A 20,377-nucleotide genomic window follows, 5' to 3' on the forward strand; every position below is an offset into this window, starting at 1 on the left:
TGACTTGATAGAATGTTAAAACACCTTAGTGAAGATGCAGTTGTGGCACCTGCTTATAGAGAATGCTCTGGAAGCTGAGTGCCATTATTCAGAACACAGTACTGGCACAAATCAGAGACCTCTGTAAGGGTTGTAAGTGTTGTTTTCTTAATCAGAAGGGAAGGTGGGTCCAAGAACCAAGGAATGGGAGCAGGAGTGGTCCAAATACCATCACTCTAGAGAGATCCACAGGGGGAATTTGTGCTGCCTTGTCCCACAAATTCTAGGCTCTCTAGAGTTAGAGCTCATGGTCCCCAAAAGAGATGCACTTTCTCTAGGGAACAGAGCAAGGTTACCATTGGACCACAAGCTCTGGTGGCTGTCTGGGAAGTTTAGTATTCCCTGGGTCCAAAGAGTCCTGTTGGCAAGAAGATGAATCACCATCTTACCAGTGGTAATTGAGTCTGATCAACAGGAAGAGTTGTTCTTTTTTTTTCCCAACAATTTGTAAAGGAAGACTCCATGGAAAACATCTTGGTACTCCTTGCTTCATCATAAATGTGCATGGACATTTGAAGCAATCCTGGCCTGAAGAAGAGTATGATTACCAAGGGCTCAACCCATCAGGAGTGAATGTTTGACTTACACCATTAGGTAAGCCAGCAAGACCTGCAGAGGTGACTACTGAGGGTGAGGAGCATTTAGAATGGATAACATAAGAAGAAAATGAATACCAGTTGCAACATTGTGACCAACTGCAGCAAATGGTGGCGGTCGTTTGTTCCACTAACCCTTCTCTTCTTAGTTTCTTTTCAGTATTAGAAGCTTCTGTGTGCCATGGAGGAAACTGTTCCCCACACATGGATGGAGAAGTCCCTCTGTGCAATACAAGGGGTGTACTAGAGCCGACACTGAGTATGCTGCTCAGCTCCCCTTCACAAGACTTGTTGCAAAGAATCTAGTGAGCTGACAGCCTTTAATAGGTGCCACAGCTTCAGGATCCATTGTTGAATTCACTGTGAGGCCAACCTCTCCCAGGAGAGTCCTAGCTATGATGGTGCATGGCAGGACCACCACTGTGGACATTTGCAGCCCAATATGGGACTCGTCCAATAAGTAATCTTCACTCTGTGGCTCCCCTCACCCTAGAAAAGATTTTCTAAGGTCTGCCGTGATGTGTCAGGGTCTTCCTAGCCATCGTCCTTCCTTCCCTCTCTTCTTTCCCAGATGCCAGACCTACATCACAACCAGGACTCCTGCTCCAACTCCTGCTTCATTGCCCATTTTATTTTTTCAATATACCTCTTGTTTTGATTAAATATTTTAAGATTTACCCTTTTTTCCCAATATTTTGTTATGCAGGCATACCTCGTTTTATTGTACTCCACATAACTGTGCTTCACAGGTACCACATTTTTTACAAATTGAAAGTTGGTGGCAACTCTGCTCTGAGCAAGTCTATCGGTACCATTTTTCCATCATTATTTTTTAAATGAATGCCGGTTTTTAAGTTTAATTTTTAACGACATAATGCTATTGCACACTTAATAGACTACAGTATAGTGCAAAGAAAACTTTAAATGAACTGGGAAACAAAAAATTTGTGTGACTCACTTTACGGCAATATTTGCTGTATTGTGGTGGTCTGGAACGGAACCCTCAATATCTTTGAGGTATGCCTGTAGATATTTCAGTGTAATTTTTTTAGAGGCAGAAACTGAGTCTCAAAAGGATTGTAAACCTTCTCTAGAACCACGAGGGTAGTAAGAGAGAGAGTCCAAATATACACCTTTATTGAGTACACCAAAAACACTCCATTAAAAGTACAGTATTGTGATACAGGGTGCAGCCAATTGTGCTCTGATCAGATGGGAAGTTAGGAATGGCTTCCGAGAGGAAGTGAGCTTTTGTCTCTAGTAAGCCACTACATTTTTGCAACTACAGAAATCTGGTTTCACTTATTTTGATATACTGAGGGAAAGAAACCTTTCTGGTTGTTCAACTGAGGTCATGCGTGCTTTAAGCACCCTCCGTTCTGAATGGTTGCTTGTCCTGTATATCCATCATACCCTGAACTTCCCCTGCCACAGCCCTTTTAAGAAGAGAACACTGCTTATTTTGCTCATTTACTTGTCCATCCCTATCACTAGAGGGAAAAGAGAAATCTACTTATTCACTAATCTGCACTTGGAAAATATTTTTCATATTGTCCCAGCAAGAGACAGTCTGTCATCTTTGACATTGACTATTATCCTATGGAAAATGACATTGAATGAATTTCAATGTCTTCAGGGTAGTCCCCTCAGAGCTCTAAGCAATATAGGTATTTGGCAGATTCCGATCAATTACTTTGAAAGAGCCAACTGATCCAAACAGCTCAGTTCACCCCTGCAAATTTATTCCTCCAGCTTCAAACAGGTAATTCTAAAATGTTTAAGTAAATGACAGAATAATTATTATTGTCTCTCCTCTTTCCTTTCTCTGGTACAAGTGACAGCATATGAATCAATTACAAAGAAAAGGGTATTGCATTTAATGACCTCCAATTAAACTTCTGGTGTGATACTAGCCTCTTTCCAAACAACCCTGCTGGGTAAATAATATTTCCCTATTTTATAAATCAGACTCTGTGATGAGTTCAAGGATTCCAGGGTTAATTTAGAAAGAGACAAAGCTATAAAAGGCAGCAACACAGCTTTCTGGGGCTGTGCTTGGACAGGGTTGCATGAGAGGAGACCTTCCCATCAAGAGATCTTCCAGAGACAATGGCACAAAGCTTTAGGGGGGATAAGACCTCCTCCAAAGAGGTCCCTAAGGACCTCCCAAGGGAGAAGAGCAATACAGGGAGCTCACATGTCTGGTTGATGCCTCTTGTCTCTCAGCAGCAAGTGAGGAATGGCTGGGTCAAGAGCTCCTAAGAGAGGCAGCAGTTAGGATCTAGCTAAAAGGCTTGTCTTATCTGTGGTTATCAGATGTTGGTGCAATTTTCTAGGAAATGTGAAGTACATAGGCTCTAAATGGTTAAAATATGTTTATTTGGACACTTCTAGATAGACAGATAGATAGATAGAAATAGAGATATATCTCTATATATGTATATATGTAAGAATTTGAGTTTAATGTCATCAGACTTTAGGCTAATGGTGCTAGCCTGCTGTGAAGAAGGAAGCACCACAGGGACCATTTTAGGTTAATAAACAGGGACTGCCTCTGGCCTATTTATATTAAAGACTCCAAGTGGCTTTTCCAAGATGATACAGCAAGGGAAAGATAAAACTGGACCGTGAACCCAGATTAACATTTGCCATTCCATCAGACAAATGGTATCTATACCATGCCTTACAATAGTACATTTTCCTGGCATACCAATTTTGCATTTTTGAGCATTAAAGGGACATCTTTATCTCTAAAGCACCATAAAGGAAGACAATAAAACAAATTTTCAAAGAGGAATCACTTTCTCTCTAAAGCATCATTGTGAAAACTCTGGATTGATGACAGGAAGAGAGAGAGATAGGCTAAGGAAGGAGGGAAGATGGAAAGAAGGAAGGAGAGAAAAGGGAAGGGAGGGAAGGGAGAGATGAATGGAGGGAAGGAGGAAGGAAGGGAAGGAGAAAAAGAAAAGATACACATGAGGTTTACCAATCTGAAACAGTATGCCATTGGAAATCAGCGATATATTTTAAAATGAATTTTTAAAATGATTTAAAAACCCGTTCCATAAAACGCATCCATTTTATCTTACCTGCACATTCAATTTTTCCCTGTTTCTTTTGTGAGTATTTATCTTTAGTTTAGCCTTCATTTGTGTGTGAAGATAAAAGCAAACAAAACCTATTTTTCTTCTCTCTCAGAAAAATGTGAGGAAATTCATCTCTTTGGTAACTTTCAAAGAAAGAGGGCAAGAACTTAGCTCTGCTAAGTGGATATGGATTCTTAAAATAAAGGTTGTCATTAGCTGGTGAATTCGACCTGCCAGAGATCATCATGCTTTGACCTCACATACCCTACTTTTTTCATTTCAGTGCCTGAACTTTTCTTCTTGTTCCATCCCACACAGGCATCATTTGGATGCAAGAGTACTCACCTCTCATAGCAGGTTACTCTGCTGCGAGAATAGCAAAATTTGTCACCTATGATTATCTACCAGCTTGAGTGTGTAAGTACACAAAGGAGATCTTTAAAAAAAATTAATTGGAATTGTAACCAATAACAGAGGTGTTTCCTTTGCCTCTACTCCCAACTGTATAACTTCTAATAGATGCCATTCCTTCGCCAAGCTTCAGTTTTCTCATCAGAAACTTTGGAAGGGGAAAAGACTCTTTAGTATTTCAGTACCTAAAATGTGCCAAGAATGTAAAATACACCATCATATTTAAACCTCATGATGACTGCTGAGGATGAGGAAAACAAACAAACAAATAAAGCTCATAAAAGAAAAGTGTTGTGGCCATGGCTATACTACAAGTGACAAAAATCTGCCTTTAAATGTTGGTCCAACTGACTTCAAATCCTGTAGTCTATAACACCCCACATACTAACTTTCTTGGTTATTGACCAACAAAAGAAATAGTTCTAGTGGACATTTCCAACCTTACAAGTCCAAAACAAAACTCTAGATTTTTCCCTCCACCACTTGCCCCAGACTTCCCCATCTCTTCAATTGGCACCAACATAACCCTATTTAATCTCACATTCTGGAAAGCATTTCTGCTTCTTTTTTTTTTTTTTTAATTTATTTTTATATTTTATTTATTTTTGGCTGTGTTGGGTCTCCATTTCTGTGCGAGGGCTTTCTCTAGTTGCGGCGAGTGGGGGCCACTCTTCATTGCGGTGCGCGGGCTTCTCACTGTCGCGGCCTCTCTTGTTGCAGAGCACAGGCTCCAGACGTGCAGGCTCAGTAGTTGTGGCTCACGGGCCCAGTTGCCCCGCGGCATGTGGGATCTTCCCAGACCAGGGCTCGAACCCGTGTCCCCTGCATTGGCAGGCAGATTCTCAACCACTGCGCTACCAGGGAAGCCCCTCTGCTTCTTTTTTTTCTCATCATTTCCACCCTGTTGTTTAATCCATCAGCTGATCCTCTGGACTCATGCTTCATAATATTGTCTACTTTGCCATCTCCTCTGCCCCTCCCTGGATGAAGCCATACTCTAGCCTGAAAAGTACTCTCCTACTGCCCTTTGGCAACACAATGATCAAAGGGATCTTTTTTAAAAAATTATATTAATCCACATAATTTCCCTGTTTGGAATTCTTCATTGGCTTCCATTTCAAAATCGTTGTAGGCCCCCAGAGCTTTACATGGTCCAGGCTGTTGTCCGCCTACTTCCTTCTTACTTTGCCAATCACCTCTTCTCAATTCCTTTCATTGACCCAGACAAACTGGCTTTTTCTTTTTTTAGGTTACTTATTCCTTATCACCTTTATGCCAACTTTCCTCTCTTTTTGAGATAATTTTACCTATTTTTTTTTTATTATTTCACAGGGTATTTATATATTCTGTATACAAATACTTAGACTTCTGTGTTACAAGTATCTTCTTTCAGTTTTGATTTGTCCTTTCATTCTTTATACATTTATATGTATCAGTCTTTTGCTTAATGATTTGTTTGGTTTAAGAAATCTTTCTCTGCCCCAAAGTCATCAAGATATTCTCCCATACTGTCTTATAAAATAATTAATTTAACAACACTTGAGTTTTCTGAATGTCGGGAGATAGAAATCCAACTTCATGTTTTCCTGTACGGATATTGTGGACAAAGACAAATGAATGAGCATTAATTACCACCCAGTCCTACAAGGGTTAAGTCATAACCCACTGCAGCTGCCCGCCAACAGTGGAACCTGAGAGGAGTTCAGGATGAAAAACAAGATCGAGGACTCTGAGCTTTGGATAACAGGCCTTAGATAGTTAGATGCATATCTCAGGGAGAATGTCAGTGACCTCAGATTCTTGCATAGTCCCCACAGGAAAGCACTAAAATCATTAACTGGAGATATCCATTGTTTGTGATTAGCAGTAATCTTTTACCAAGATGTATACTTGACTGCATGTATTTACTAGCCAAAAAAATCATATATAAACTGGCTTCACCCTTACCTCTTCAGAACAGTTCTGCAGTGCTGAGTGGCTCTCTCCCAGGCTATAGTCCTCAGTAAGACCCTGAATAAAACTTAAACTCACAACTCTTATGTTGTGTGTTTTTCTTTAAGTCAATAATATACAATCTTCACAGCATACAAGGTTATCTCATCCAATATCAAGATAAACATATTTAGCCATTTCAATAAAATTTCTTCATAAAAGGCTTGTAAGATTTAGGTAAATTTATTCCTAGTCACTTTTTTTTCCTTCTATTATACGTGATTTCTTTTTTATTACATTTTAAACTGGTTGTTTTATACGTAGAGAAACACAACTGACACTTATGTATTGATTTTATACAGTAACCCTACTAAATTCCAAATTTTCATGGTCATTTTTTCATACGTAACTTTATTATTTGAAAATAATGGCAGCTTTAATTCTTATGTTCCAGTGTCTGTGTCTTTTGCTTATATGTCTGGACATACTGCCCTACCTAGGATTTCAAGTACAATATTGAATAGATATATTCATAGCTTTAAAAAAAATCTTTATTTTGCTCCCAACCTTAAAAATAAGACTTATATTTGCTATTAAATTTTATACTTTTTAAAAAAGATATTGTTTGTCAGGTATGAAAAGCCCTTTTTATCCTTAATTGGCTAAAAGATTTTATATTTTTTAGTTCATGAGTGGATGATGAGTTGAATCTAACACTTTTTTTTTTATACAGTAAGGTGCACTGATTAATGTTTTAGTGTTAAGCCAATCCTGTATTCCTGAAGTAAACCCAACTTTTTCATTATTTTTTGTCTATTTTTGCTTTTGTTTTTACTAATGAGATTGGCTTTTCTGGTTTCATGCTTAAACATATGTTAGCTCCATAAAACTATTAAAAGTTTACGTTTTTCTGTTCTCCAAGTTTGTGGAGTTTGAATTGATTTATTCCTTGCCTATTTGATAAAACGCACCAGTAATGTCTCCAGATCTGATGTTTTGAGGGATAGGGTTAAATACTGTCAGATAACTTCTTTTATTTAACTTTTTGCCTTGAAATAATTTTAGACATACAAAAAAAAATTGTGAAAATAATACACTAAATTTCCATATACTCTTCACTTCGATTTACCAACTCATGATATCTTGTTTTTTCCTCAGTAATATCTGTTACCTTTAAGGTACTGTGCTGTTGATCATTCTTATGATTATGTATTTATGCCTTATTTGTTTTATTGCCAAATCAGGCATACATAGAGTTATGTTCATTTGGTAGTGTTTTCAGGAAACCAACTTTTTCTCTCCTAACTTAGATGCTATTTTTGTGCAAAATATTATTTGGATTTTGTTTTTTCCAATATCACCATTTAGACATGATTGTTATTGTTCTATAAAGTCAATGTTCATTTTTTACTTATCCATATATTTATTAATTTCTTTTTGCATCATTCCTCATTGCCACTCAGACCTTCCTTCTGGGATCACTTTCCTTTTCTTGAAGTACAACCTTTACAATATCCATGGTGAACAGCTGTTGGTGATAAATTCTCTGTTATTATTTGTTTAAAATATCTTTAGTTCACTTATGGTTAAGAAAGACCTTTGCTCAGGATAGAGTTGAAGTTGACTGTTAACTTCCTTGAGTAGTTTGGGTGTTCATGGTCATGTCCATTAACTGCTGACCTACACAGTTGCTGCTAAGCCAGTTATTACACTGTCAGTTTCTCAAGGTGATATTTAAAGTCTTCTCATTTTAATTAGTTTTCTATAGTCTTACTAGGGTGTCTCTGAGGGTCAATTTATGTTTATTTATCTTTTTTGAGTTATTTGGGCTTTGGCACCTGAATCTATGTTTTCAACAATTCTCAAATGTCTTCAGCTGCTGTCTCACTGAAAATTGTCTTGTGTCTATTACCTGCTTCTGAAGTTGATTAGAATATTCTAGATATTCATACTTTGTTCTCTCTTTTCTATCTTTCTTTTCTTTGTCTTCTTGTGCTGAATGTTGGAATTTTTTTTTAACATTTTATCATCCAGTTCATTAACTCTTTCTTTAGCTCTTACTAAATCTTTTGCTTAGCACATTTATTTTGCTTATAATTTTTAATTACTGGAGTATTGATTACTAAAAGTTCTATTTAAATGATTTGAAGGTCTACTTTGTCATGATTATTGTCTCTTGCTCCTAACTGATACTTCCAAGAATCTTCTTTATTTCTAATTTAGTAAAACATGTTTTTAGATTCTGCATTTCATAATTCTGAAACCTGAAATCTTTGCACTTCTGCTTACCTTACTTTTTATTCCCAATAGACAAAAAATAATGGAAAAGTTGGGTTTATTTCAGGAATACAGGATTGGCTTAAAATTCCCACAGTGGGAATAAAACATCATGCTTTGTTATGATGGAGTTTGCTTGTTTGTTTGTTTGTTTTATGATATGTGTATGTGTATATGAGAACAAAAGACAGAGAAGGAAGGAGGGAGAAAGAGAGACATAGATACAGAGATGGAGAGAAAAAGAAAGAGAGATGGAGAGAGAGAATGATGGAGTGTCTGTGGTTTTTTGGGTCTTTAGTTTCTTTGAGACTCTTTTCACTGCTTCAATAAGATTTTGAATTTGTTTAAGTCAGCCATCTGGGGGACATCAATGATAGAACCTTTTGAATGAAAAGACTGAGGTTTTTTTCCATGACACAGGCAGTTAAATATCTGACCAAAACCCATATAAAGGGAGGTTTATGATTATGAATTCTTAAAGAGGATTTTTCCCTTTTTCTGTCAGAGGTCAAGACAGGCATCCCCTTCAGCGTGGAATTAAACATCCATCCTTCCACTGAGGGTTTAGGCCTTTGGAATCTCATCTTTATGAAGGTCTCCTATTAGAATTCCCAAGTTGGGCAGGCCTTGGGCTTTATTTCCTTTCTCCCTGGCAGGCATCAAACTGCAAGTTCAGGGTTACCAGAGGACTTCAGACACGCTCAGGAAAAAGGTGACTTTGGCACTACCTTCACCAGGTTTGGGGTCGTTGGAGAATTATTCAGCACATAAAACTCATCACCCTTTTCTCCAATTCCATCAGTACAGCTTCTTTTTAAATCCTTCCTTACAAAAATGCATGAAAACATTTTTTGGTTTTTTTTTTTAGCATCTTTATTGGAGTATAATTGCTTTACATTGTGGTGTTAGTTTCTGCAGTGTAACAAAGTGAATCAGCTATATGTATCCACATAACCCCATATCCCCTCCCTCTTGCATCTCCCTCCCACCCTCCCTATCTCACTCTTCTAGGTGGTCACAAAGCACCAAGCTGATCTCCTCGTGCAATGCAGCTGCTTCCCACTAGCTATCTATTTTACATTTGGTAGTGTATATATGTCAGTGCTACTCTCTCACTTGGCCCAGCTTACCCTTCCCCCTCCCCATGTCTTCAAGTCCATTCTCTATGTCTGTGTTTTTATCCCTGTCCTGCTCCTAGGTTCTTCAGAACCATTTTTTTTTTTTTAAGATTCCACATATATGTGTTAGCATACGGTATTTGTTTTTCTCTTTCTGACTTACTTCACTCTGTATGACAGTCTCTAGGTCCATCCACCTTACTACAAATAACTCAATTATTTTTTCTTTTTATGGCTGAGTAATATTCCATTGTATAAATGTCCCACATCTTCTTTATCCATTCATCTATTGATGGACACTTAGGTTGCTTCCATGTCCTGGCTATTGTAAATAGTGTTGCAATGAACATTGTGGTACATGACTTTTTTTGAATTATGGTTTTCTCAGGGTATATGCCCAGTAGTGGGATTGCTGGGTTGTATAGTAGTTCTATTCTTAGTTTTTTAAGGAACCTCCATACTGTTCTCCATAGTGGCTGTATCAATTTACATTTCCACCAAGAGTGCAAGAGGGCTCCCTTTTCTCCACACCCTCTCCAGCATTTATTGTTTCTAGATTTTTTGATGATGGCCATTCTGACCGGTGTGAGATGATATCTCATTGTAGTTTTGATTTGTATTTCTCTAATGATTAGTGATGTTGAGCATCCTTTCATGTGTTTGTTGGCAATCTGTATATCTTCCTTAAAAAGTGTCTATTTAGGCTTTCTGCCTATTTTTGGATTGGGTTGTTTGTTTTTTTGATATTGAGCTGCATGAGTTGCTTTTATATTTTGGAGATTAATCCTTTGTCAGTTGCTTCATTTGCAATTATTTTCTCCAATTCTGAGGGTTGTCTTTTCGTCTTGTTTATGGTTTCCTTTGCTGTGCAAAAGATTGTACGTTTCATTAGGGCCCATTTGTTTATTTTTGTTTTTATTTCCATTTCTCTAGGAGGTGGGCCAAAAAGGATCTTGCTGTGATTTATGACGTAGAGTGTTCTGCCTGTGTTTTCCTCTAAGAGTTTTATAGTGCTTGGCCTTACATTTAGGTCTTTAATCCATTTTGAGTTTATGTTTTGTATGGTGTTAGGGAGTGTTCTAATTTCATTCTTTTACATGTAGCTGTCCAGTTTTCCCCACACCACTTATTGAAGAGACTGTCTTTTCTCCATTGTATATTCTTGCCTCCTTTATCAAAGATAAGGTGACCATATGTGTATGGGTTTACCTCTGGGCTTTCTATCCTATTCCATTGATCTCTATTTCTGTTTTTGTGCCAGTACTATACTTCCCTGATTACTGTAACTTAGTATTATAGTCTGAAGACTGGGAGCCTGATTCCTGCAGCTCCATTTTTCTTTCTCAAGATTGCTTTGGCTATCTGGGGTCTTTTGTGTTTCCATACAAATTGTGAAATTTTTTTTTCTAATTCTGTGAAAAATGCCCTTGGTATTTTGATAGGGATTGCATTGAATCTGTAGATTGCTTTGGGTAGTATAGTCATTTTCACAATGTTGATTCTTCCAATCCAAGAACATGGTATATCTATGCATTTGTTGGTATCATCTTTGATTTCTTTCATCAGTGTCTTGTAGTTTTCTGCATACAGGTCTTTTGTCTCCTTAGGCAGGTTTATTCCTAGGTATTTTATTCTTTTTGTTGCAGTGGTAAATGGGAGTGTTTCCTTAATTTCTCTTTTGGATTTTTCATCATTAGTGTATAGGAATGTAAGAGATTTCTGTGCATTAATTTTGTATCCTGCTACTTTACCAAATTCATTGATTAGCCCTAGTACTTTTCTGGTAGCATCTTTAGGATTCTCTATGCATAGTATCATGTCAACTGCAAACAGTGACAGTTTTACTTCTTTTCCAATTTGGATTCCACTTATTTCTTTTTCTTCTCTGATTTCTGTGGCTAAAGCTTCCAAAACTATGTTGAATAATAGTGGTGAGAGTGGGCATCCTTGCCTTGTTCCTGATCTTAGTGGAAATGGTTTCAGTTTCTCACCATTGAGAATGATGTTGGCTGTGGGTTTGTCATATATGGCCTTTATTATGTTGAGGAAAGTTCCCTCTATGCCTACTTTCTGGAGGGCTTTTATCATAAATGGGTGTTGAATTTTGCTGAAAGCTTTTTCTGCATCTATTGAGATTATCATATGCTTTTTATCCTTCAATTTGTTAATACGGTTTATCACATTGATTTGAGTATATTGAAGAATCCTTGCATTCCTGGGATAAATCCCACTTGATCATGGTGTATGATGCTCTTATTGTGCTGTGGATTTCTGTTTGCTAGTATTTTGTTGAGGATTTTTGCTTCTATATTCATCAGTGGTATTGGCCTGTAGTTTTCTTTCTTTGTGACATCTTTGTCTGGTTTTGCTATCAGGGTGATGGTGGCCTCGTAGAATGAGTTTGGGAGTGCTCCTCCCTCAGTTATATTTTGGAGAGTTTGAGAAGCTCTTCTCTAAATGTTTGATAGAATTTACCTGTGAAGCCATCTGGTCCTGGGTTTTTGTTTGTTGGAAGATTTTTAAGCACAGTTTCAATTTCAGTGCTTGTGATTTGTCTGTTCATATTTTCTATTTCTTCCTGGTTCAGTCTCAGAAGGTTGTGCTTTTCTAAGAATTTGTCCATTTCTTCCAGGTTGTCCATTTTATTGGCATACCATTGCTTGTAGTAGTCTCTCATGATCTTTTGTATTTCTGCAGTGTCAGTTGTTACTTCTCCTTTTTCATTTCTAATTCTATTGATTTGAGTCTTCTCCCTGTTTTTCTTGACGAGTCTTGCTAATGGTTTAATTAATTTTATTTACCTTCTGAAAGAACCAGCTTTTAGTTTTATTGGTCTCTGCTGTCGTTTCTTTAATTTCTTTTTCATTTATTTCTGATGTGATCTTTATCATTTCTTTCCTTCTGGTAACTTTTGGGTTTATTTTTGTTCTCCTTTCTCTAATTGCTTTAGATGTAAGTTTAGGTTGTTTATTTGAGATTTTTCTTGTTTCTGTGGTAGGATTTTATTGCTATAAACTTCCCTCTTAGAACTGCTTTTGTTGCATCCCATAGGTTTTGGTTGTCGTGTTTTCATTGTCATTTGTTTCTAGGCATTTTTTGATTTTCCTATGATTCCTGCAGTGATCTCTTGGTTATTTAGTAGTGTATTGTTTAGCTTCCATGTGACTGTATTTTTATACAGATTTTTTCCTGTATTTGATATCTAGTCTCACAGTGCTGTGGTTGGAAAAGATACTTGATATGATTTCAATTTTGTTAAATTAACCAAGGCTTGATTTGTGACCCAAGATATGATGTACCCTGGAGAATGTTCCATGAGCACTTGAGAAGAAAGTGTATTCTGTTGTTTTTGGATGGAATGCCCTATAAATATCAATTAAGTCCATCTTGTTTAATGTATCATTTAAAGCTTGTGTTTCCTTATTTATTTTCATTTTGGATGATCTGTCCATTGGTGAAAGTGGGGTGTTCTAGTCCTCTACTATGATTATGTTACTGTCGATTTCCCCTTTTATGGCTGTTAGCATTTGCCTTATGTATTGAGGTGCTCCTATGTTGGGTGCATAAATATTTACCATTGTTACATCTTCTTCTTGGATTGATCCCTTGATCATTATGTAGTGTCCTTCTTTTTCTCTTCTAAGAGTCTTTATTTTAAAGTCTATTTTGTCTGATATGAGAATTGCTACTCCAGCTTTCTTCTGATTTCTATTTGCATGGTATATTTTTTTCCATCCCCTCCCTTTCAGTCTGTATGTGTCCCTCGGTCTGAAGTGGGTCTCTTGTAGACAGCATATATATGGGTCTTGTTTTTGTATGCATTCAGCCAGTCTATGTCTTTTTGTTGGAGCATTTAATCCATTTACATTTAAGGTAGTTATTGATATGTATGTTCCATTTTCTTAATTGTTTTGGGTTTGTTATTGTAGGTCTTTTCCTTCTCTTGTGTTTCCTGCCTAGAGAAATTCCTTTCGCATTTGTTGTAAAGCTGGTTTGGTGGTGCTGAGTTCTCTTAGCTTTTTCTTGTCTGTAAAGGTTTTAATTTCTCTGTCAAATCTGAATGGGATCCTTGCTGGGTAGACTAATCTTGGTTGTAGGTTTTTCCCTTTCATCACTTTAAATATGTCCTGCTACTCCCTCTGGCTTGCAGAGTTTCTGCTGAAAGATCAGCTGTTAACCTTATGGGGATTCCCTTGTATTTTATTTGTTGCTTTCACCTTGCTGCTTTTAATATTTTTTCTTTGTATTTAATTTTTGGTAGTTTGATTAATATGTGTCTTGGCATGTTTCTCCTTGGATTTATCCTGTATGGAACTCTGCACTTCCTGGGCTTGATTGACTATTTCCTTTCTCATATTAGGGAAGTTTTCAACTAAAATCTATTCAAATATTTTCTCAGTCCCTTTCTTTTTCTCTTCTTCTTCTGGGACCCCTATAATTAGAAAGTTGGTGCGTTTAATGTTGTCCCAGAGGTGTCTGAGACTGTCCTCAATTCTTTTCATTCTTCTTTCTTTATTCTGCTCTGCAGTAGTTATTTCCACTATTTTATCTTCCAGGTCACTTATCCTTTCTTCTGCCTCAGTTATTCTGCTCTTGATTCCTTCTAGAGAGTTTTAATTTCATTTATTGTGTTTGTTTGCTCTTTGAGGTCCTTGTTAAACGTTTCTTGTATTTTCTCCATTCTATTTCTGAGATTTTGGATCATCTTTACTATCATTACTCTGAATTCTTTTTCAGGTAGACTGCCTATTTCATGTTCATTTGTTTGGTCTGGTGGGTTTTTACCTTGCTCCTTCATCTGCTGCATATTTCTCTGTCTTCTCATTTTGCTTAACTTACTGTGTTTGGGGTCTCCTTTTCACAGGCTGCAGGTTCGTAGTTGCCATTGTTTTTTTTGTCTGCCCCCAGTGGGTAAAGTTGGTTAAGTGTGTTGTGTAGCCTTCCTGGTGGAGGGGTCTGGTGCCTGTGTTCTGGTGGATGAGGCTGTATCTTGTCTTTCTGGTGGGGAGGACCACATCTGGTGGTGTGTTTTGGAATGTCTGTGAACTTATGATTTTAGGCAGCCTCTCTGCTAATGTGTGGGGTTGTGTTCCTGTCTTCCTAGTTGTTTGGCATAGGGTGTCCAGCACCGTAGGTTGCTGGTTATTGAGTGCATCTGGGTCTTAGCATTGATATGGAGATCTCTGGGAGAGCTTTTGCCATTTGATATTACTTGTGGCTGGGAGGTCTCTGGTGGACCAATGTCCTGAACTCCGCTCTCCCACCTCAGGGGCTCAGGCCTGACACCTGGCTGGAGCAGCAAGGCCCTGTCAGACACATGGCTCAGAATAAAAGGGAGGAAAATAAAAGAAAGATAGAAAAAAAAATCAAAAAATAAAATAATGTAAAAAAGTTATTAAAATAAAAAATTTTTTAAAATTATTAAAAATAAAAAAATTAAAAGTAATAAAAAAAAGAAAGAAAGAAGAGAGCAACCAAACCCAAAAACAAATCCACCAATGATAACAAGCACTAAAAACTATACAAGAAAAGAAAAAAACTGACAGACAGAACCCTAAGACAAAAGGTGAAAGCGAAGCTATACAGACAAAATCACCCAAAGAAGCATGCACATACACACTCACAAAAAGAGAAAAAGGAAAAAATATATATATATTACAAAAAAAGAGAGAGCAACCAAATCAATAACCAAATCTACCAATGATAATAAACTCTAAATACTAAACTAAGATAAATATAAAACCAGAAACAAATTATATGCAGAAAGCAAACCCCAAGTCTACAGTTGCTTCCAAAGTCCACTGCCTCAATTTTGGGATGATTCATTGTCTTTTCAGGTATTCCAGACATGCAGGGTACATCAAGTTGATTGTGGAGGTTTAATCCCCTGCTCCTGAGGCTGCTGGGAGAAATTTCCCTTTCTCTTCTTTGTTCACACAGCTCCTGGGGTTCACCTTTGGATTTGGCCCCGCCTCTGCATGTAGGTCGCCTGAGGGCATCTTTTCCCCACCTAGACAGGACGGGGTTAAAGTTGCAATCAATTAGTGGGCTCTGGCTCACTCAGGCCGGGGGGAGGGAGGGATATGGAATGCAGGGTGAGCCTGCAATGGCAGAGTCCATCGTGATGTTGCAACAGCCTGAGATGTGGCGTGTGTTCTCCTGGGGAAGTTGTCCCTGCATCACGGGACCCTGGCAGTGGCGGGCTGCACAGGCTCCCAGGAATGGAGGTGTGGATAGTGACCTGTGCTTGCACACAGGCTTCTCAGTGGCTGTAGCAGCCTTAGTTTCTCATGCCCATCTCTGGTGTCTGTGCGAATGTCTGTGGCTCTCGCCTGTCTCTGGAGCTCATTTAGGCAGTGCTCTGAATCCCCTCTCCTCGCACACCCTGAAACAATGGTCTCTTGCCTCTTAGGCAGTTTCAGACTTTTTCCGACTCCCTCCTGGCTAGCTGTGGCACACTAGCCCCCTTCAGGCTGTGTTCACGCCGCCAACCCCAGTCCTCTCCCTGGGATATGACCTCCGAAGCTGGTGCTTTAGCTCCCATCCCCCACCTGCCCTGGCAGGTGAGCAGACAAGCCTCTCGGGCTGGTGAGTGCTGGGCGGCACTGATCCTCTGTGCGGGAACCTCTCCACTTTGCCCTATGCACTCCCGTTGCTGCGCTCTCCTCCGTGGCTCCGAAGCTTCCCCCCCTGCCCCCGTCACCCCACCCACCCACCCCACCCCACCCCATCCCACCCCACCCCGTCTCCACCAGTGATGGGGCTTCCTAGTGTGTGGAAACTTTTCCTCCTTCACAGTTCCCTTCCCGAGGTGCAGGTCCAGTCCCTATTTTTTGTCTCTGTTTTTTCTTTTTTCTATTGCATTACCCAGGTACGTGTGGAGGTTCTTGCCTTTTGGGAGGTCTGAGGTCTTCTGCCAGCATTCAATAGTTGTTCTGTAGGAGTTGTTCTACATGTAGATGTATTTTTGATGTATTTGTGGGGAGGAAGGTGATCTCCACGTCTTACTCCTCCACCATCTTGAAGGTGCCCCTTACATGAAAAAGTTTTTCACTGCAGTTTTCTCCTGTTAAGAAGAAAATGAGGCTGGAAGAAAAGGAGGAGGGAAGAAAAAAAAAACAAACAGTCATTTAGATCACACACATTTACATTCTGAATTTTAAAAATTAACATAATAATCCAAAAATTTTCATCATGAAATAAAATTTTATGAGCATCCTTGTCAGCAATTAGGTGGTCTTCTTCCCTAGGACAGACGTGTTGCATTTGTTCATTTAATTGTCCAGTATTTGAGTTGTTTCCATTCTCTCAATATTGTAAATATTACAATGGTTGTATTTCTTTCCAGAAAACACACATTTCTAATGATTAAACATACATTGTTAATAATGTATTACAATTATTGCTATTTTGTAATTGTGCTTACTGATGTTAGGTTTTTGATATGTTGAGTTACTTCAAATGTCTTTTGGTATTGATCAAGATGAACTCAGAAACTAGTGAGTGATAGATTCTGGTTTGGAACTCAGTTTCCTGCCTTCTGGAGCAGTATTGAAAACCACAATCATATCCAAACTTTAGAATTGACTTTTTCTCTGTATAGTAGTCTATTCATTGTTTATTAGACTGAAAATATGTGTTCTGAATAGTGTTTTGCTTCATGGACTAAAAATTGCAAAAAGAAGCCAATGAATGTCCCAAGTCTTGTGAAACAATAAAAAATACATATGAAAAGGGACTTAATTCCTCAATCTTCTAAACACAAGACGTCCATACTTCACCCCAGAGAAAAAATAATTTCCATTTAAAAGGTGTTTTGACATTGATTAGTTGAGACTAAAGTCCCACATAACTCAACTGCTTGAAGATAAAGTCTTAGCTAATGGCTCTTCCTGGATTCAGCCAAAGAAATGGTGAGCAGCATCTAAAGAAACATCTGTCTTTTCATATGTATGAACAGTTTTTATTATAAATCCTATAGGATTCTTGAGATTCGTTATGAAAGAAAATCTGTATGATCATTTTAAAGACCATCTGCTTTGGGTTTAAGATCATCACCTAGCTGGGCTTCCTGGAGCACTGTGTCCAAGAGGAAATAACAAACACACTGTGAAAATTCACACACTGCTGTTTTTTCTCCCCATGATTAATAATGTAGATGCCTTTCTTTTCCCTCAGTTGAAATATGGTTCAGAAAAAGCTGAAGTTTTTCCACTCCATTTGAATGATTTTCATCTCTTTGAAGTAATGCTACCTTGTAGCTATGAATAATTTTTAGAGATCTAAAGCTCTGGCTGACAACAGTGGGAAATTTATTTTTATCAGCTCTTCCTCTCCCCCCCCGCCCCCCACCCCCCATTTCATATATCATTGGGCTCTAGAAAATATCAGTTGAATACCATGCAAAGGAATATTTGTCAAGTTGTCAGCACCTTGTGATTAATACGAATGTAGATCAGTTGGGAAAAAAAAAAAAAAAAAAGTCCAGGAAACACAGTTGTTATTATTTGAGTTTTGAAACCACAGGGACATCAAAGTCTTTCTTGATGTTGCTGCAAAATGTTATCAAAGCAATTACATTTTACACTCTCTCTTCTAATAGTGCCATCACATGGATAATTTTGCAACTTTATAAGATACAAAGTTGCCACTGAAGAAACTTATTGAAAACTCCGAAAGCAATTTCCTAATCGAGTTGAAGTGACTTCTTTGTCCATGTAAAAAAGCATCAGATGAAGTAAATTACGGAAAGTCTATTTTCCCCCTACATTCTAGTTAAGATGTTTCCAATTGATTTGTCAGTGCTACAAGCTCGCCATTCTCTTGTCAAATGCCTGCAGGCATTGAAACACCATTTTTTCAGGTGCGAGCTGAGACCCAGAATTTTTCTACTGCTCACGTGCACACACACAGACCTCTCCTTTCCTCTGCCCTCTCTATTTTTCCTTTTTGTTTTCTTTCCTGAGCCAACACCCCTATTCCTCCAAGATATAAACTCAAAGCTAGAATGCTGTGATAAGGGGGTATCCTTACTGCAATCAGGAGCGTGCGATTTGGATAGGAAGTTAAAAGTAAAAAATCCCGGTCCCCACTACTTCTAAACTGTGTGATCTCAGGTAAGCTGATCATCTATTCTGAGTCGCAGATTCCGAATGAGGGCATAGGGCCTGTCACAAAGTCCTGGAGCACAAATGAGCCCAAATATTGGTTACATATATCATAGAACACATTCTAAGAACTAAAATTTCTATGCTGCGTTATTTTTTTTTTATGTTACTATTCTCTTTCAAACAAGAGAATTTTTAAGTTCCTTCAGGCAAAGAACCAAGTGCTTATTTTCCTTATGTATATATTTTTAATTTTTATTTTATATGGGAGTATAGTTGATTAACAATGTTGTGTTAGTTTCAGGTGTACAGCAAAGTGATTCAGCTATACATATACATGTATCTATTCTTTTTCAAATTCTTTTCCCATTTAGATTATTAAAGAGTATTTTGTTAAGCCATGTTTTGAGCTAGGAACATACTAGTGGTCCATTAGCATTGACTGTTTGTTAGGTTCATTTGATTGAATAGCTGGAATAGTAACACTCACTCTTTCTTGACTTGGCTTCTTCTCCTGCCGCATTTCAGTTTGGTTTTCAAATGTGACCATATGTACCCCCAGCCAAAAAAAAAAAAAAAGGAAGAGAGAGAGAGAGAGAATTCCAATTAAACAAGGCTAGGCATGGATGGCTCCTCTGCATTGCTCTTATTTCAAGCATTAATAAATACTACTGTTCAGTCATGATGTAGGGAACGGAAGCAATCACTGCACTCAGAGAGGAAACTCAGCAGGGAAAACTAGACTCACACTGACAAGGGCTGAGGTTGACACCAAATTTCACCAGCTCTTAGCTCTGTAAGATGGCAAGTCACTTACCTTTGTCTGAGCATGGATTATATATCTGTAAAATGGTGTTAACCATAAGTGTTCCACTTATCTTATAGACGTCTTAAGAAGTAAATATTAGTCAAATGCTGAAAGAACAAATGAGAAGTTAATTCTTTGCTGTTGCATGTGCATTTATGGAGAATTAGAACCTACCTCCTTGAAAGAATGCATTTTTCTTCAGCATTTTATTGAAAATTAGGAAAATTCAGATTCAAGCTCATTCCAGATCAATCCCAGATGTGGAAACTCTATTTCTTCTGTTTCAAACAAAGAGAATGGGCATGAGACAGCTCTTCTTCTCCTAGATGCCTGATATGATATTGGGAAGTACTATGTTTTAGGAGGAAGAGCCCAGGATGCAGTATTAGAAATCTGAATGAGAATTCCAGTTCTGCCATTTGTATTTTTACCTTGGAGCAACCTTTGCCTTTTCTGAGTTTCCTCAACCAAATAGACAAGAGTACCTTCTCTGTCTCTCCTATAGTTTATGCAGTGGTTTCAAAAGGGAAGAAATGATGTCACGATAACTCTCATATTCCCTTCACTCCCCACCTATACCCACAAGATTTGAAGAAATTTCAGGGAGAGGTGCCCAACAGGAATGCTGGTTATATTGAATTAATTCAAAAAGAAACCCAAAGAAAGTGGTAATATATTCTGTGGTTTGCCACTGATATTTAGACTAACAGACTTTGTTAGGCTTCTGTTCCCATCACCTGTGAATAGATATTGGAGGGGAGGGGTACCATTACATCTAACGAGTCTTATTCTCAGTCAGATGGAATCCCTTCAACTTTTGGGTTGTTCCATTGATAGGTGTTGGATGCCACTTAACCACATCTGGAAGAAATGCATTTCATGAGAATATTGGTTTGATACTTCAGCAGAACCTCCTGGGAGGCAAAATGCCTAAACAGTGGACTCTTACAGGAACACGTGGATAGACCAAGACTGGAAGACCAGAAAACAAAATATAACAGGC

This window comes from Eubalaena glacialis, chromosome 5, assembly GCF_028564815.1.
Source record: "Eubalaena glacialis isolate mEubGla1 chromosome 5, mEubGla1.1.hap2.+ XY, whole genome shotgun sequence".
NCBI lineage: Eukaryota > Metazoa > Chordata > Mammalia > Artiodactyla > Balaenidae > Eubalaena > Eubalaena glacialis.